The sequence below is a fragment of the Rhinopithecus roxellana genome, chromosome 19 (assembly GCF_007565055.1).
Source record: "Rhinopithecus roxellana isolate Shanxi Qingling chromosome 19, ASM756505v1, whole genome shotgun sequence".
Taxonomy (NCBI): Eukaryota; Metazoa; Chordata; class Mammalia; order Primates; family Cercopithecidae; genus Rhinopithecus; species Rhinopithecus roxellana.
The window spans coordinates 51218567-51235039 of record NC_044567.1 but is presented as its reverse complement, the minus strand read 5'-3'; positions in this window follow the sequence as shown (position 1 = coordinate 51235039).

Below are 16473 nucleotides of genomic sequence, written 5' to 3'. Positions count from 1 at the left end.
GTAGCCAAGCAAGGCTAAAAGCTCCCTGTTTAAAGTGTCTGCTATTTACTTTATTTTGGGAGAAGAGGGAAAAGGGACAAAGTGTGGAGGTGAGGAAAAGTTTACTACCTCACAAATATTTTCATGTATCTTGAATGTTAATATCTAGTTCAGTGCCATTGACAACAGGAACTTTACATAAGAGGAAACATCAGACTCTCCCTTGGGTGGGCCCAACCAACGTGATGTATCCTGGACCATATTTGTGCTTTTTATTTATTCCCAGATGTATGGTAGGGCACCTACATTGATAATTGGTCTTTGTTCCAAACTGGGTAAACGTTGGGGCAAAAACGCTACATTTGTTGCCTTTCGGTATATGCCAAAGAAAAGTGAGAATGTTCAAGAAATTCTCTTTGGCATAATCTTAGTTAAACTGACGACATGCATAACTCGCCTGCAGAACGTGAAGTGAGTACAGTCATTCTTTCATTCACAGTGATTTTCTGACATGTGTCTCCACCATAGGTATGACTACTACTCTGCAGTTGGAAACATATCTTTTTCTAACTAATTAACTAAGGCCTGGAGAAAAATGAATTTACATGTTTCATTAATTACATAAGTGTCCATTCTACATCCTTAATAGTCAGGCAGAGTAAGTGCATCAAATTAAGGAGAATGGGTACATTTTGTAAAAATACATAAAAGTACCATTGCAGAGAGCATGACGGTTTCTAAAAGCTTGTTTTTAATGTTGACAAAAATCATGATCAGAATTTGCTTCCATTTACTATAATTCAGTGGTCAAAAACTGAAAAGCTGAAATACCTTCAGAGACCCAGGAGGAGCTGACTATGACTAGAAAACACATGGCATCTAAAGGGGACAGGCAGGGTGTTAATTCGCTCCAGTTGATAGGTAGCAAGCAGGATTTACGTTGTGTCACCTACTTTTCTAATTGATCAAGAAAGGCTGGAGATTTTATGAGATTTGATGTTTGACTTTTGATGATTAAATGCTATAAATGAAATATATGCTTCAACAATATATGGTGGGCTGAGGTCTAGACTACTGCTTTGCATCTTCTAATGTAATCAAATTACTTTCGCCCCTTCCTAACTTATTTGAAGTTTGATTTTAAGCAAATGCATTGTGGTTTTGATAAACATCATATGGCCAATAACTTTTTAAAAGCATCTGTGAAACAATTCTAATTGGTTTGAATTTGAAAAAAAAAAAAAAAAAAAAAAACTCAAAAAAGATGGCTTAATTTAACAGGTTACTTTAAGGGGCATTTATGAAGTAGACCAGCAAGAAAAAATTGGCTCCTAAGGAAGAAGTACAGGTAGTAGGTTGCCTAGTTTGAGGACAGGGATTTAATCCACAAGGAGGTAATTATATGATCTGCTGCCACCTTTCTTAGGGCCTTCTGATTATATAGTAACCTGTTTCCTTGCTACTTTGCTCTGGTTCAAGCAGTTTCTTCTGCAGGTTTTCTCATAAATGAAAACACTGCAAGAATACCAAAGACAGTAATGTTTGTGTTAGTGATTTAAAACAGCTGCATGGGGCCAACATCGATTACTGAAAGTCAACTAATGAGAATTAGAGACTTCTGAAGTATACCTGTTTGCTTATGGGTCTCACTTTGAGGTGGTTGGAAGGTTTCGAAAGAACAGTTTTCTTTTTCTTTTTCTTTTTTTTTTTTTCCTGTTTCGTTTTTGCTTAAGTTCCTCTTTCTGAGATCTGGAGACTGTCTGCTGTTCCCCGCTTACTATAGTCTCTGGATTCTGCCTGAAAGAAAGCATTTTTAAAAACTGTTGAAACATTTTTCAGTTTTCTACACTGTACTTGTAAATAATTATCTTGCTAAGTTTCTGTTTCTTTGTCTTCTGGACTTAAAATTTGTGGCAGTTCTTAGGGTAGCATTGCATGGTGTAGAAACTGATAATTGCATTAAGTTACTCATGATGGTGTTGGTGGAGTTCGTTTAATGTGTACAGGGACTAGAAGGTCAATAAAAATGAAAATGGTTGTCAGGATAGTGGAGCTACTACAATTTGTTAAACTTATATATCTTTTCAATAAAAGTATTAACATACTTTTTAAGGAGACAGCTTAAAAACAAATTACAAATGGGAGATTATGTTGCAATACACATACCAACAGGATTAATATAAGAACATATCAAGAGCTCCTTCAAATCTGCAGGAGGCTATATTCTCATTTAAAAGGGTTTAAAATGTATTTATTCACACCATTGACTTTGAGGTTGGCCATGTACCTCCCTTGACCAAATAGAATGTTAGCAGATATGGCATGCCAGATCCCAGCAGAAGCTTTGAATCCTCTTTCTCTTGGACCCTCTGCCAGTAGAATGCCCTGTCCTGAGCAAGAGCTGTTCCTTTAGCCTGGACCCTGGAATTGGGAAGACATGTGACAAAGACTGACCTGACCCACAGCTTGAAGAAGGGCTGCAGTTGGCCTGCAGACTTGAGAGCAAAAAAGAGAAATGCTTCTTGTTATCAGCCACAAATATTTTGGGGTTGCTTGTTGCTGCAGCAAAAGCTGGCCAATACAAAAAAACCCAGAAGAGGAAAACTGCTCTAGCCAAAGGATAAGATGTACAGTTTTGACTTTGGAGCTGGGCGGCAGACAACAGAGAAATTATTATAGGGGCTAGAGAAATGGCAACCTATGGAATGCTGTAGTGAAACATTTGGTAAAACTGTCACATATGATAACTTGGAAGGCAGAAAATAAACCTACTGAATTTGCAGCTTTGGGAGAAGAGGTTTTGAGACAGAATTGGCTAGTGTGAGTTAGTTTTTACTAGCTGCATTTCATAAGGTACTACAAGAAAGAAATGACGTCAGCAAAGAGCAGGCTCATTTGCAAGCGGAAATGAAAGGGAACATAGAAAGTCTAGAAATTCTAGGGCTAACAGTGTTGAAAGATGCAATAATCTCTCACTTCCAACCTCTGTGGTTTAAAAATATTCTCAAAATAGGACATAGCTCTAAGGCACAAAACAAAACAAAGGCTTGGCTTTGAACACACAGCCTGGAGACCAAGACCAAATCCAGGGCACAACTGTCACTGCCTTTGTTAAGACCTCTGATAAGAATACGTCACTTCCAGGGAATCCTCTCTGTTAGACAAAATGGCTCATGGAAAGGTCTCCTAAAGCCTGATGATGTCAAAGTACTTGAAACTACATCTAGAGGGAGAGCAAGACATGTCTCAAAATGAGTTGTGGATTTGGCTACTGACATTTCAAAAAGGGTTTTTGAGAGAGTTGCACTTCTGAAAGTGCTGCCAGCCTAGATTTAGAAAGACTGATTTTTAAGGACATAACATGATCTTGAGCAATAGTATTCTACAGGCAAGAAGCAAGCCAATGAGATTGATAAGAAAAATACAAATACCCAAAAGAAAACTGGCAAAAACTAGGAATAGACATTTCACAGAAGAGGGAACACTTACGGCTGACAGATATAACTTTCTGATGACAGTGACGAAGAAATTCCACTTTTCATATATACCTAATGGAAGTCTTGCATATATAAAAATGTTCACGTATAAGAATATTCAGAACTGTTTACAATGACAAAATTCTGCAAAAGATTCAAATGCCCATCAAAAGAGAGTGAATATATCAACAATAGAATGCTTATCCAATGGAATATATTATGGTATTTAAAACAAATGAACTGCAGAGTAATAATACAGATGTCCTAGATATTAACAAAATACTATTCAACAAGTAAGTCCCTATAAACAGTGTGATAAACAAACAGTATGATACCCTTTTTATAAAGTGAAAATAACTAAGGTAAAATATATATGTATACATTTTAGAAACACAGCACACATTGGTCAAATTTAGGGAAAAGAGAAAGTAAGGGGGTTTGGGATGTTGATTTCCTCAGGTTGGGGGAGTCAGGGAAAGCAGTATACAGGGAAAATATGGTGGATGTAGCTTATTGTCAAGATCCTTGCTTTTATTTTGAGCGGTGGTTTACACGGGTTTATGGATATATTAAAAATAACTAAAACTTCAAAAACTGATTTTTTTTTTTTTTTTTTTTTTTTTTAGAATTATAGCATATTAGCATTGAAAGGGTCCTAAGAAGTTGATTAGTTCTACTCTCTTATTTTCCAAATGAGAACATTGAAGCCCAGTCTGGGAGAGTGGCTGGCCTGAGTACACAATCAGAGAGTGGCAGAGCCCATCCTGGAGACCGGCGAGATGAAACTTGTTTCTCTTGTCATCCTCTTATCTCTGTACTGGCACACCCGAGCCAAGGCTACATCCTTCTTTCCCTTGGTCCCTCACATCTAACCTACCAGTCAGTCCTGCTCTACCTTTATGTCATACTTGGATCCATCCACTTTGCACTGACCCTGGGCTAGCCGGAGCCCTTGCCCTCCCTTGCCTGGCTTCCTGCTATTGCCTCCTGACTGGTTCTTATTGTCCTCAGAAAATCTGTTCTCCACACAACTGAGAGAGAAGTCTTACTAAAAAAAGAAGTCAGTTCCTATCCCTATCCCTGACTACATTTCATAATTGGCTTTCTAATACAGAAACACTTTCTTTTTTTTTTTGAGACAGAGTCTTGCTCTGTCGCCCAGGTTGGAGTGTAGCGGTGCCATCCCTGCTCACTGAAACCTTTGCCTCCTGGGTTCAAGTGATTCTCCTGCCCCAGTCTCCAGACTAGCTGGGACTACAGGCGTATGCCACCATGACTGGCTAATTTTTGTATTTTTAGTAGAGGCAGGGTTTTGCCATGCTGGCCAGGCTGGTCTTAAACTCCTGACCTCAAGCCATCCGCCTGCCTTGGCCTCTCAAAGTGTTGGAATTACAGGCATGCGCCACTATGCCCTGCCAAGACGGACTTTCTAATACACCATGGCCTACCAGGCTTTACATGAGTTGGTCCCTGACCTTCCTCTCAGACTTCAACCTCAAAGGGGCTGGCTTGATAACACAGTCTTTACTAAGTGCATCCCTTCCCTGTTTTGCTCCCCTACTCCCTTACTAATTTTTCCTGCACCTCCCCAGTCAACTGCCTTTACCTAAATCTTTGTCTTACTCAGAGGGTAGCATAAGCAAAGATGCATGAGGGCTCATGTTTGCAATTCTCTCTGCCTGGAATATTCACCTCTTCATTTTTCACATCTTCTTGTCATTCAGGTCTCAGTTCAAATGCAAACTCTGTAATCCCTCCTCTAGTTATATCCTTTTGTTATGTTTCCTTCATCAACTTATCCGATTTGAAATTATCTTGTTCACATATTAGCTTGCATGAAAATGATGCCTTTCTCACAAGGTGTCAGCTCTACAAAAACAAGTGTCTTGTGCGTCTCAGTTACCAGGACGTAGAACAGTGCCCAGTACGGAGTAAGCATCCTTTAAATAGGTTTTTACTTAATGAATGAGTGTTTCTTGCTGGGAAGGATGTCAAATACCACATCAGGAGTAAGATTTACAGTAGCTGCTTGAGTATATGCATTTCTAATTGGCACAGCAATTGCCGGCATGTAAATGGATACTTCTTTTGTGTTTTTGAGTGGTTGATTCTCTTTAATGGGTTTAATCTGCTTCCAAGTACTTTAAAGTGCTCACAATTGCTCGGCTAATTACAAATCCTGATAAAAACCTCCATTAAAGCATATCTTCTAAGTACCTTCAACCCGATAATACTGTTAGAAAAAATTATATACGGTTGAAAGTAAGGGAACCGCATTTACTTAATAATAGTCTTAAATTCATCTTGCCTTTCTGTTTATGACCTGAATTAGTAAAGCCAGAATGCATTCACCTGCTTACCTGTTTACACAGGGGAGATGATGGCAGAGGGTTGCCCTGGGAAATACTTATGTGGATGCTAAAAAGAAATGCTCCTTTGCAGGCCTTTGAAAGACACCTATCTTATTACATGGCTTTGACCCATCCCATGTTCACCTGGCATGGACCTGCTTCAGTGTGGGCCAAGAAGTCTTTGGGCTTGAAGGGCTGTAGTTGGGGAGATAAAACTATATATTAACAGAATCATGTAGAGTCTGATGGGTTCTCCAATAGGAGACTGCAAACCTATTGGGGAAAGAAGACACAGTGAACCATCACCAACTACCTATTAAACACTCAGCCCAATACTTTGCCCAGGGCATTTGGGTAGAGGAGTGTGTGTGTGTGTGTGTGTGTGTGTGTGTGTGTGTGTGTGATTAATTTGTATGAGCCTTGATTTCTTTATTTATAAAGTAGATTTATATTAACTATTCCATACCTGATTGTAAGGCTCAAAGTTACAAATGGGTCTAAGGAGCTAAGGAAGACACAAGTCACTGTGAACATATAAAGGACTGTTGTTATGACTGGTAGCCACTGATTTCTGCTTGGAGACTGTCTTGTCTGACATGGTACATGATTTTGTGGTAAGAATGTAACTGTTAGGCTCCGTGAAATGCTCTGGATACTATGGAAGAATGGAAAACTCAGTCCTTGCAGAATTGAGATGACACATTGTAGAAAAGGCAGGATTTTCAGATGCCTGGAAGCCTGTGCAGATGTGGAGAATGGCCGGAAGGCTGAGACAGCAGCCTAAGGAAGAGCTAAGCCAGGAAGTGAATGAAGGCTCAGGAGGGAATGTGTGCACGCATGTGTTGCTGCGTGCATGTAATAGCCTGAATAGATGTGGGTGTAAAGACTTAGGGCTTTTGCATTTTGTTTTTTGGCTCAGTTTGTTAAAACACGGAGTAGGCTAGGTGAAAGTCTCGGGTGCTGTGTAGATGTGGGCCAGCTCATTCGTTCATTTACATGTTCATTCAGCATTTGCCAATGCTTATTACATCCATGCATTGTATTAGGCAAGGAGCTCAGAGTCTGGCCAAGATGGCAGGCATGGGAATGAATGAATTACATATAAAGCAATATGTATAACCACAGAGAGAGGAGCAAAGTGACTCAGAGAAGAGGGAGAGTTGGGAGGAGGTGGAGAAGGCCTCTGTGACAGAGGAGGCAATTGTGAACAAGGTGTTCTCAGAAGAGTGGAAGCTCATTAGCTGATAAAACAAAGAGAAGTTTATTCCCCCAGAGAGAGAGGAGAAGCATAGGCAAAGAGCAGGGTGTGTCAAGTGGAAGGCTGTGAAATTCAGCCTAGGGAACATCCTCTGTATATGACATTATAGGTGGTACAGGTTGTGACCAGATTAGGAGGAACCTTGCAGGATAAGCTAAAATGTTTGGACAGCATTCAGAAACAAGTCTGCTGAGAGGCAGTGTGGAGGACAGGTTCAGAACACGGGGTCTGGAGGCAGACAGCTTGTGTTTAAATATCACCTCCCTGATGACTAATTAAGTAATCTCAGACACCTCCGGGCCTCAGTTTTCTCATCTGCAAAGTGGGGGATAATGATAACATCTACTTCCAGGGCTTTAGAAGATTTGACACATTAACACATGTGAAGTGCTTGGAGAACTACCTAGCACATAGGAAGCATTTCGTAAATATTAGCTATTAACTATCTTAATGCTATAGAGGTGTAGGGGAACATCAAGATTAAGAAGTGGACAGAGGATGAGAAGCCCCTAACCAGTCTCAGAGTAACAGCCGTACAGGTTGAAGGAAAACCAAGAGGGTCATGAAAGCCATGGCGAGGGATGTTTCAGGAAGGAACAGTCAACAGATCAAGGGTGCTGAGAGATCAGGCGAGATGACAGCCGGGGGGCCTTGGATTTACAACAGGCAGTTGACTGGTGACTCGGGCCATTGCAGTTTTGGTGATGTAGCAGGGGGCAAAGGCCAGTTTGCAACATGTTGAAAAAGTGAGAGGTGAGAAACTGGAGAGAGAGTGACATGAATTATTTCAATCGCTTGGCTGGGAAGGAAGGTGAGTGAGAGGCAGTCATGGTAGAAGGATGGTAGTGTTGATAACCTTCTGCTCAGCCACACACCCCTTCCATCCACTCATTGTCTTCTGTGAGGCTCACAACCTCTGGTCACCTAAGCTAGAAAAAGACTAAAATCCACCTCTTATGGACGAGAACACTGATGTAGAGAGAAGCCAAGGGTGGGAGAGCCAGGACAAAAGTCAGTTTCCCTATTTCCTTTTTCTTTCTCCGGTACTATTTATGGCTATGTACAAGAGGGCCTAGGAGATGGGGTGTGGGGTGTTCAGAGCCATCTGCCTGCTTTGTCACGGTTGGATATCAGAGGACCCATCCATTGAAGGTGGCTAGAAGAGGTTGCAGAGGAGACTGGAGACAGATTCCTTTAATTGAGGCCCTTACTTATTATGCAAGACACTGTGCTGGGCACCCAACACACCCCATTACTGAATCACGCCATATCTGGGTGGTATGAGGAGTCTTTAGTTGAGATTAGTTCTGGCTGGAAACAGTGGCCAAGAAGGAATCCAGATCAGCAGAATGAATGCCTTCATGTTCTTCATATCTGCCCCTTCTCCACAATCCCTTGTGCACCACCTTAGATCTGACAGCAACTCTGGCCTTTGATTGTGCTGGGGAGCAGGGGACAGTAGCTGGGGGTGCTGTATGACTTGAGGGTTGATGTGCTTGGAGCTATTTTAGGGGGAAGTGAAATGCATCTCTCTGCCTCATTTAGGATATATCTTTATGTCAAGGACTTTAACAGGCCAATAAAACCATAACAGTAGGATTCTGGAAAGTCACCTTGCAAGCCAGGGCAGAGGGGACTCCAGAGAGTAACGCAATAGACACCTGCCTGGTTTCATGGCATCTTACTTGTGCTGTCTTGAAATTCTTAGTGTTTGAAGAAGAGAGTCATCATTTTCATTTTGCACTGAACCATGTAAACTATGTCACCTGTCTTGGCTAGGGTCACAGGGTGGGTGGGACACAGACTGCAGGGTCTAGTTCCATCTGGCAGGCAGCAGTCCTGACTTCAGGTGCTCCCTTGTAATCTTGGCTCCTGAAACTCACGCTCTTCCAAGGAAGCAATGCTAGCCAGCCACAGCTGAGAAACAGGACCTGACCGACTTAGAATCAGCTCTTGCGAGCAGCTATAAAGATGCCTCAGGCAAACCAAGCAGGGAGGGAGGAAACACAGAACACAGAGAAATCACGACCTCTGAGCCAGGCTCTGTGCTAGAAGCCTTTGCATGTAGTTCCATATTTAGTCCTTACGACATTCCTGAGACAGAGGCATTGTTAACCCAGTTTAACAGATGATGACTCAGCAGTTTAGGGTGATGAGCAGAATTGACCAGGTACTAGTGAGTGGCAACCTGGATTAAAATGTAGATGTCTGGATAACACGCCCTCAGAGGATGGAGGAGAAGGCCAGGAGGGCAGGTACTGGACCATGTGCCTGAGGCTCAGCTTCAGTTGCTGAGGGTGAGCAGTTTGAGCTTACTGTGGGATCTGTGGTCAGTTTAGTTCACTCCAGAGCTCAGGAGGCCAGACCAGGTGACGGGGGTTTCTTATGAAGTGGGCCAAGCCTGAGAGACATGGACAGCTGGAATCCCAGGGCTGTGGGCTCACGATGCATTGGGAAATGGGCTGTGGGCCATGGGCTGTCCCAGGCGGTTCCACCTGCCACCCCAGAAAGGGAAGGACTCCTTGGGGGACTTTCCCAGTAGTTTGTGGGTGTGTCACCTCAATGACGGGTGGCCTTGTTGGTTTTAGTGGGCATATTTTGAAGTCATTGCTGCCACTTCCTGCCACTGCATCCTTGCTCTGTGGGGTGAAAATGCAGGGGCTTTCCCCCCACCACTCCCTGCAAAGGCACTGTGTTCTGGCCTCCAGGTGGGCTGTGGGAATCCTGCAGAACTTCAGCATCCTCACCTTCTCTCTGTCCACAGCGAGCCCTCCAGATAACAGCACATGGCCAGCAAATCACAAGAGAAAGAGCCTGGCCTGGGAATTAAGAGGCAGGGTTGTCTCCAGGGCCCTGTTACCAAGTCCCCACACGACGATTTGCTTTTTCGTTCTCAGCCTCAGGCTACTCATCGGTAATATGACCTGGTCTACCCCAGGTCTTCCTAAGGGCTCTTCCTGCTCTATGGGAGTGGGGGCCAGGAGGGAGAAGATGGAAGGGCACGTTCATCCAGTGTACTCCTGAGCACCAAGCTGTGCATGGCATATGCCTGACCCCAGGGACCCCTTGGATACTCACAGAGACATTGCAAGGTGAATATTTTTGATACAGCATCAAACATCTCAAGAGCCACGATGAGGAGTTCACAATAAATTCTGAGTTCAAGGTGCTTGCTGAGTGTCAGATGTAAGGATTGCAAGTGTGGTTCTTAGAGTGGGTGAGGGACCTAAATACCTCAAAGGCCAGGTTCAGTCCCATTAGGTTTCACTGCCTTTGAGCCTCATCAGAAGGGGAAGGGGCATTTCTGGTAACCTCCCGAGCAGGCCCCCTCCACATGACTGTTTGCTGTTAACAGGCCAGATCCGACTGCTGGTGCCAGTAGGGATGGGCAAGTGTGATGCTTTGAGCATAACTGGTGGGCAGGAGTCTGCCCTTGCTTGGAGATCCTGAGAGTCAGTAAATGCTAAGCTAGAGAGAGTCCCAGTGGCCATCCAGGTTAGGGGCTTTTGCCACGGTAGAGAAATGGTGGGATTGGATTACATGAGAAGTGTTTTCATTTGGAAAAGTCTGCCCTGCATTTAGAATATGGGGATCTAGAGCAGACAAGCATGTGTCTTTTTGACCAAAGCTTCCCGAATGATCCATATAAGAATCCCATTTCAAGGACAAGAGTTGCTGAATTAGGCCAACCTTCCCACTTTTTGGGTGAGGAAATTGAGGCTCAGAGAGAGGAACTTGCCCAAATCCTACAAAGAGCAGGTGGCAGAGCCAGCTCATACCCTGATTTTCACATGCTCCCATACGCAACCTCGACCCTCCTCATCTCTCACCAGAGCTCTTTCCCAGCCTTCCCAACCTGGTTGCCTCCTTTCAATTTGTTCTAGCCTTTGGCACCAGCCCTCAGCCCTCACCACAAATTGGGCCACCCTCTGTCCTGAGCAAAAGATTAGCTCAGGCCCTCTATCGCCAACAGGATCAAGACAAAGCTCAGTAAACAGGATCTTGCACAACTGGGCCCAGCCCTCCTCACCCTTCATTTCTAGCCACCCCTTGCCATGCAGCCTCACACACCCCCAAGCTCTGAAGACAGCAGCCTACACATTTTCATATAGTGATGTCACTGTTCCCATTTTCCCAGAGAAATATGTCAGGCACTATTCTAAGTACTTTATATTTAATTTTCACGACAAGCCTATAAGCAGATGCTATTATTATCCCTGTTTATAGATGAGGTTCAGTGGTTAAGTAACTCAAAGAAGTTTTGCAAATAGTGTTCAGGGAAACTGGGACTAAGCACCAGGGCATTCTGGCTTCAGACCCCACCCTCATAACCCCTGCTCACCATGCTAGCCCCTGTTCCTTCTCCCCTCCCGACAAATCCTGCCTTTATCCCTGTAGGCCCAGCTGAAAGATGTTTGCTGAAAGAAAGAAAGGAAGGAAGGAAGGAAGGAAGGAAGGAAGGAAGGAAGGAAGGAAGGAAGGAAGGAAGGAAGAAAGAAAGAAAGAAGGAAAGAAAGAAAGAAAGAAAGAAAGAAAGAAAGAAAGAAAGAAAGAAAGAAAGAAAGAAAGAAAGAAAGAAAGAAAGAATACATTGTTGAACTGCAACCTGTCACTGGAATCTCAGGTGTCAAATGGTGCCCATTAGCACAAACGGAAATTGCAGTCTTCTACTACGCAGTGTGGTATAACCAAGCACAGGATAGCAGAGCTTGTTATCCTGATTCCAATCCAGGCAACCTGTGTGAACTCCTATCTGTCTACTAACCTCCAGGGTCTTCATTTCTCCTCTTTGACATGAGCTCAGCCATAGTGATGTTAAAATCTCTCCTTCTGTCTTCTGCTAATAGTTACTGCACACAAGTGCAGTGTTAAACGCTGCAGCATGAAATGCTGACCGTGGCAGAGAGACACCTGCTCTCTGGAAACTTCTAGAGAGGAAGGAGTGTGAACCACCAGGAAATTACACTAGCGTGAGGTACCTGCTGTGAGGAGTGAGCTGGGTTCACTCGGGGAGCTCCGCGTTGGACAGCCTGCAAGAAGTTAGGCACATAAAGCAGGAAAGAGTATTCCAGGCAGAAGGGGCAGTAAATCCCAGTGTATGTGCGGACAGCAAGTGGGACTCTGTTGCTGCACGTCTGCTGACTGTGCTGTGCAGGACCCTCTGAGACCAACCAAGACAGTTGCATGTCACCCTGAGCATGGTGGACCATGTTGGTGTCAGAGTCAGCAGCGCATTGAAAAGCTGGGTGCCTATGACATCCTTTGGGGCATCCCTTGGTTTTTCTATTGCTATGAGGGGTTCTCTCTGCCTTCTTCACGTTGTTTCTGAGATGTAAATAGGAGAGGGTTCCTGTAAAAAAAAAAAGTGCTAAATGTCAGGGGAAAAATAGGGGGAAAGGGAATGTGGGCAGAGTGTAAGGAGGTGCTGGAAAACATGAGAAAGGGCTTTGAATCCTAAGGTGTTTGGGTGCTCAGGTCCTTGCTGTGGATTTGAACTTGCGCTTGCAGGAGGTAGGGGGTCTGGTGCAGACTTGAAGACCCAAGAGGACACCCTGCTTAGGTGGGCAATGACACAAGCCTTGGTGTGAGTGTCAAGCAGCACCAGATGAGAAGGGAAAGAGACCAGGAAATGGGCCCCAGTGGGAGAGAGGGTGGCACTGCCTGGAGTCATGTGCTGATGCTGAGAGTGGTCCAGGATGGAGAGGAAAAGAAGGACACAGTTTCATTGAGCATCTACTATGTGTCCGGCCCTGTGGTGAGCATTTCTGCACACTCTGCAACTCATAGGACATTGTCTGTCTCCTTGAAGCACTAACCTCGACTTAGCACAATTCCCAATACCAGGGCCTATGTTTGTCTTGTCCCGCTGTGGTATCCCCAGTGTCTGGTACATGTTAGGTGCTCCATGATGATTTTGAATGATCCAACTTTTTATTTTCCTCTCCCCTCCCTCCTCTTAAATCTCACTTGATCCTTCGGATAACCTCAAATAAATGTGTTTGAGGTTTGGGAAGTTTATTTATTTTTATTATTTTATTTTATTGTATTTTATTTTATTGAGACTGGAGTGTTATTCTGTTGCCCAAGCTGCAGTACAGTGGTGTGATGTTGGCTCCCTGCAACCTTGGCCTCCAGGGGTCAAGCGATTCTCCTGCCTCAGCCTGGGGAGTTTATCTTAAAAACAATGAGGAGAGTTGTGCTAAGTCCAGTTAGCTGTGGAGCTTATAATGAGAGAGCAAAGGCTCAGAAAGTGTAAATTACTTGCCTAGGGTCAAGTGGTGGAGCTGAGATCTGACCCAGTTGTGTCTGACTATCCTGCATTTCCTCTATAGCTTGCTTCCTCCCTAGTTGAGGGAACCCAGAAGACTTGACCCCAGAGCTGGACAAAGCAAGACCAGTATTTCTGTGCTTGTGTGATGCTGGGTAAATGACTTCTCCTTTGTTGGTTTCTATGCCCTGATCTGCAAGGATCAGGCTGAACTGTAACTGCAAGGTGAGCAAGCAGGGCCAAGCCCCAGGCCACTCGGGCCATCCAGGAGGAGGAGAGAGGGCTGGAACACTCCTGGACACCTTTGGACTCCACTGGGCGCTGCTGGAAGAGATGTCTTAAGAGGCAGCTGCGTGGGCTGAACTCTATCTGGTCTCTACCTATCCTCTTTTATTTGGTACTTATTTCCTAAAAGATGACTAAGAAAACCTATCTCCAGGCAGTTCTGATTTTCAAATTTCTAACGAAGAAATGCGTTCATATGAATAACTTGTTCAGTGTTTATTCTGAGAGCATCTCTTATACATCAGTCCATCCTATGCCATCTGTCCCAGCTTGTTCAGTTATACAACTATTTAATTGAGTTATTACTTGGTCCTAGTCTTTGCGCTAGAGCCTAGAGAAGTCTGGGCCCTTGGCAGTCACGTTGGGGTGGAAGAGACACCTATGAGAAACATTATGTTCCTGTGTGATAAGAACATCCAGCCAGTTCCTTCCATGTGCTAAGGAAGCCTGGAAAGGAAAAGCATGACTAAATCTTGCTATTCTCTTTTTGCCTGTGCAGGTCTGACTGTGGCCACAGTGAGGTGGGGGAAGGGGAAGCGAGTGGTGGAGAGGGCAGCCCTGTTTCCCTTCTTGATTGGGCTGGCCAGCAACCCCAGGAGGAGGGGAAGAGCAAAGAATTTCCAAGGTGGCCACATTTTCCCCTGTCTGTTTCCTGCATCTAAAGGATCTGCAGTTACATTAGGCTGATTGACCACCCGCTTGTGTCTTCTCTCTCTCCTGACACCCTATGGTAAAGGCAGAAAAAAGTATTCATCTCTTGTAGAAATACCATTCGACCCAGCAATCCCACTCCTGGGTATATACCCAAAGGAATATAAATCATTCTATTATAAAGATACAGGCACACGAACCTTCATTGCAGCACTCTTCACAATAGCAAAGACATGGAATTAACCCAAATGTCCATCAATGATAGACTGGATAAAGAAAATGGTACACCCTGCACATGTGCCCTGGAACTTAAAATAAAAGTTGAAAGAAAAAGATGGATGCATAGCGCATAGTAGGATGAATAGCCCATAGTATTTATTCATCTCTAAGGACAAAGAGAATAAGATAGAGACAACAGTAGTTTGTGGTTTCAACCACTTTTCAGGTGGCAGGAAGCAGTGGAAAGGATAAATCGTCCTTGGTTGGTCTGAGCAGAGGAAGTTAGTTGTGGACTGTGCAAAAAGTATATTCTCAGAGGCAGTTGCACATGAAGATGAAAAGACCAGGTCTCAAGTTCCATTGTCCCTGAGGTCAGCATGACCTTGGACAAGTTACTTTCCTCTCATTTCATCATAATATGAAGTGATTATACGAGATATGTGATTCTTATCTTCTGGTGTCTGAGAAAATTACCTGGAAAATTTTTCTTTTCAACATGTACAGACACATGTGTTTTGATTCTGATTCTGAAATGGGACTAAGATATTCAGATTTGTGCAAAAGCTCTCCCAAAAAACTTTAAGAGCCATTGTTGTAGATAGTCTGAAAGAGCCCTTTCAACTTGGACATTCCCATGTTTGGAGGGTGGACTAAAGGAAAGTGTTGCAGGAATTATATGGCGATCCAGCCATGAGGGTTCTCACAAGAGGCTGAGATCCTATCTGCTAGATATGACAGAAGTGTCTTTGTGGAGACAATGACATTTGCAGTGGGTAGGATGTTCGCAGAGGGAGATAGAGAGGTGGGCTCTGCAGGTGGAGGTTACAGCAGGAGCAAAATCCCAGAGATAGTACAGCAAGTGGCAGTTATTTGCAATCAGGAATTGCAGTTAACCGAATGTGCTGGCATCCACTGAGGCATACAGACAGTGTGGAGCCACTGCGGGTTTTTGAGCTGAAGAGTGCACAATCAGAGTAGATCAGTCTAGCTGTCACTCTATATAATGCACACAGGCCTCATGATTTCAATGCCTAGATTTGGCTCAGCTACTTTTTCTTCAGCACCTACTATGTGTTCTTTATTCCAAGCACTGCATACATCTTCATGACCCAGTCTTCTCTGTAATGTACATCCACATCTCTCTGCAACCACTCTCTCACTCCTGTCACTCTCCTTGGACCCTACACTTCTGCTTTTCCTGATGATTTGAAATGAAGTGTGCTCCCTTATGCCTTGTTGTCCTCATACAAAACCCTGCCTGTACTTGGCATTCCCCTCTCCACATCAGCACACAGGAGATGTTGCTTAAAGAACATTCTCCTGGCTGGGGTGGTGGCTCACACCTGTAATCCCAGCACTTTGGGAGGCTGAAGCAGAAGGATTGCTTGAACCTAGGAGTTCAAGACCAGCCTGGGGAACACAGTGAGACTCTATCTCTGTGCAAATACAAAATTAAGAAAAGAATTATCTGGGCGAGGTAGTGCACACCTATAGTTCCACCTACTTGTGAGGCTGAGGCAGGAGGATCGCTTGAGCCCAGGAGTTTGAGGCTGCAGTGAGTTTGCGCCACTGCACTCCAGCCTGGGCAACAGAATGAGACTCTAGAAAAAAAAAAAAAAAAAAAGGGAAAATTCCCTGGCTGAGGTGGGAGGATCGCTTGAGCCCAGGAGTTTGAGGCTGCAGTGTGTTTGAGCCACTGTACTCTAGCCTGGGCGACAGAGTGAGACTCTAGAAAAAAAAACAAAAAGGGAAAATTTCCCTGGCAGGACTCTCAGATGCTGGTGAGCAGCTCTCAGTCCTCTCTGTAACCCCGATATAACGCATCTATCTCTGTGCTTACACTGGGTGCCTTTCACTTGTTTATCTGTGAGTTGAAGAGAAGCGGCTCGAGGTCAGGCAGTGCTCCTCATTGATAACTGCCTTCCCTGGGGCTAACCAAGGACTTAGAACAGAATAAGCTGTTGAAAAGTGTTGAGGATTGAAAAA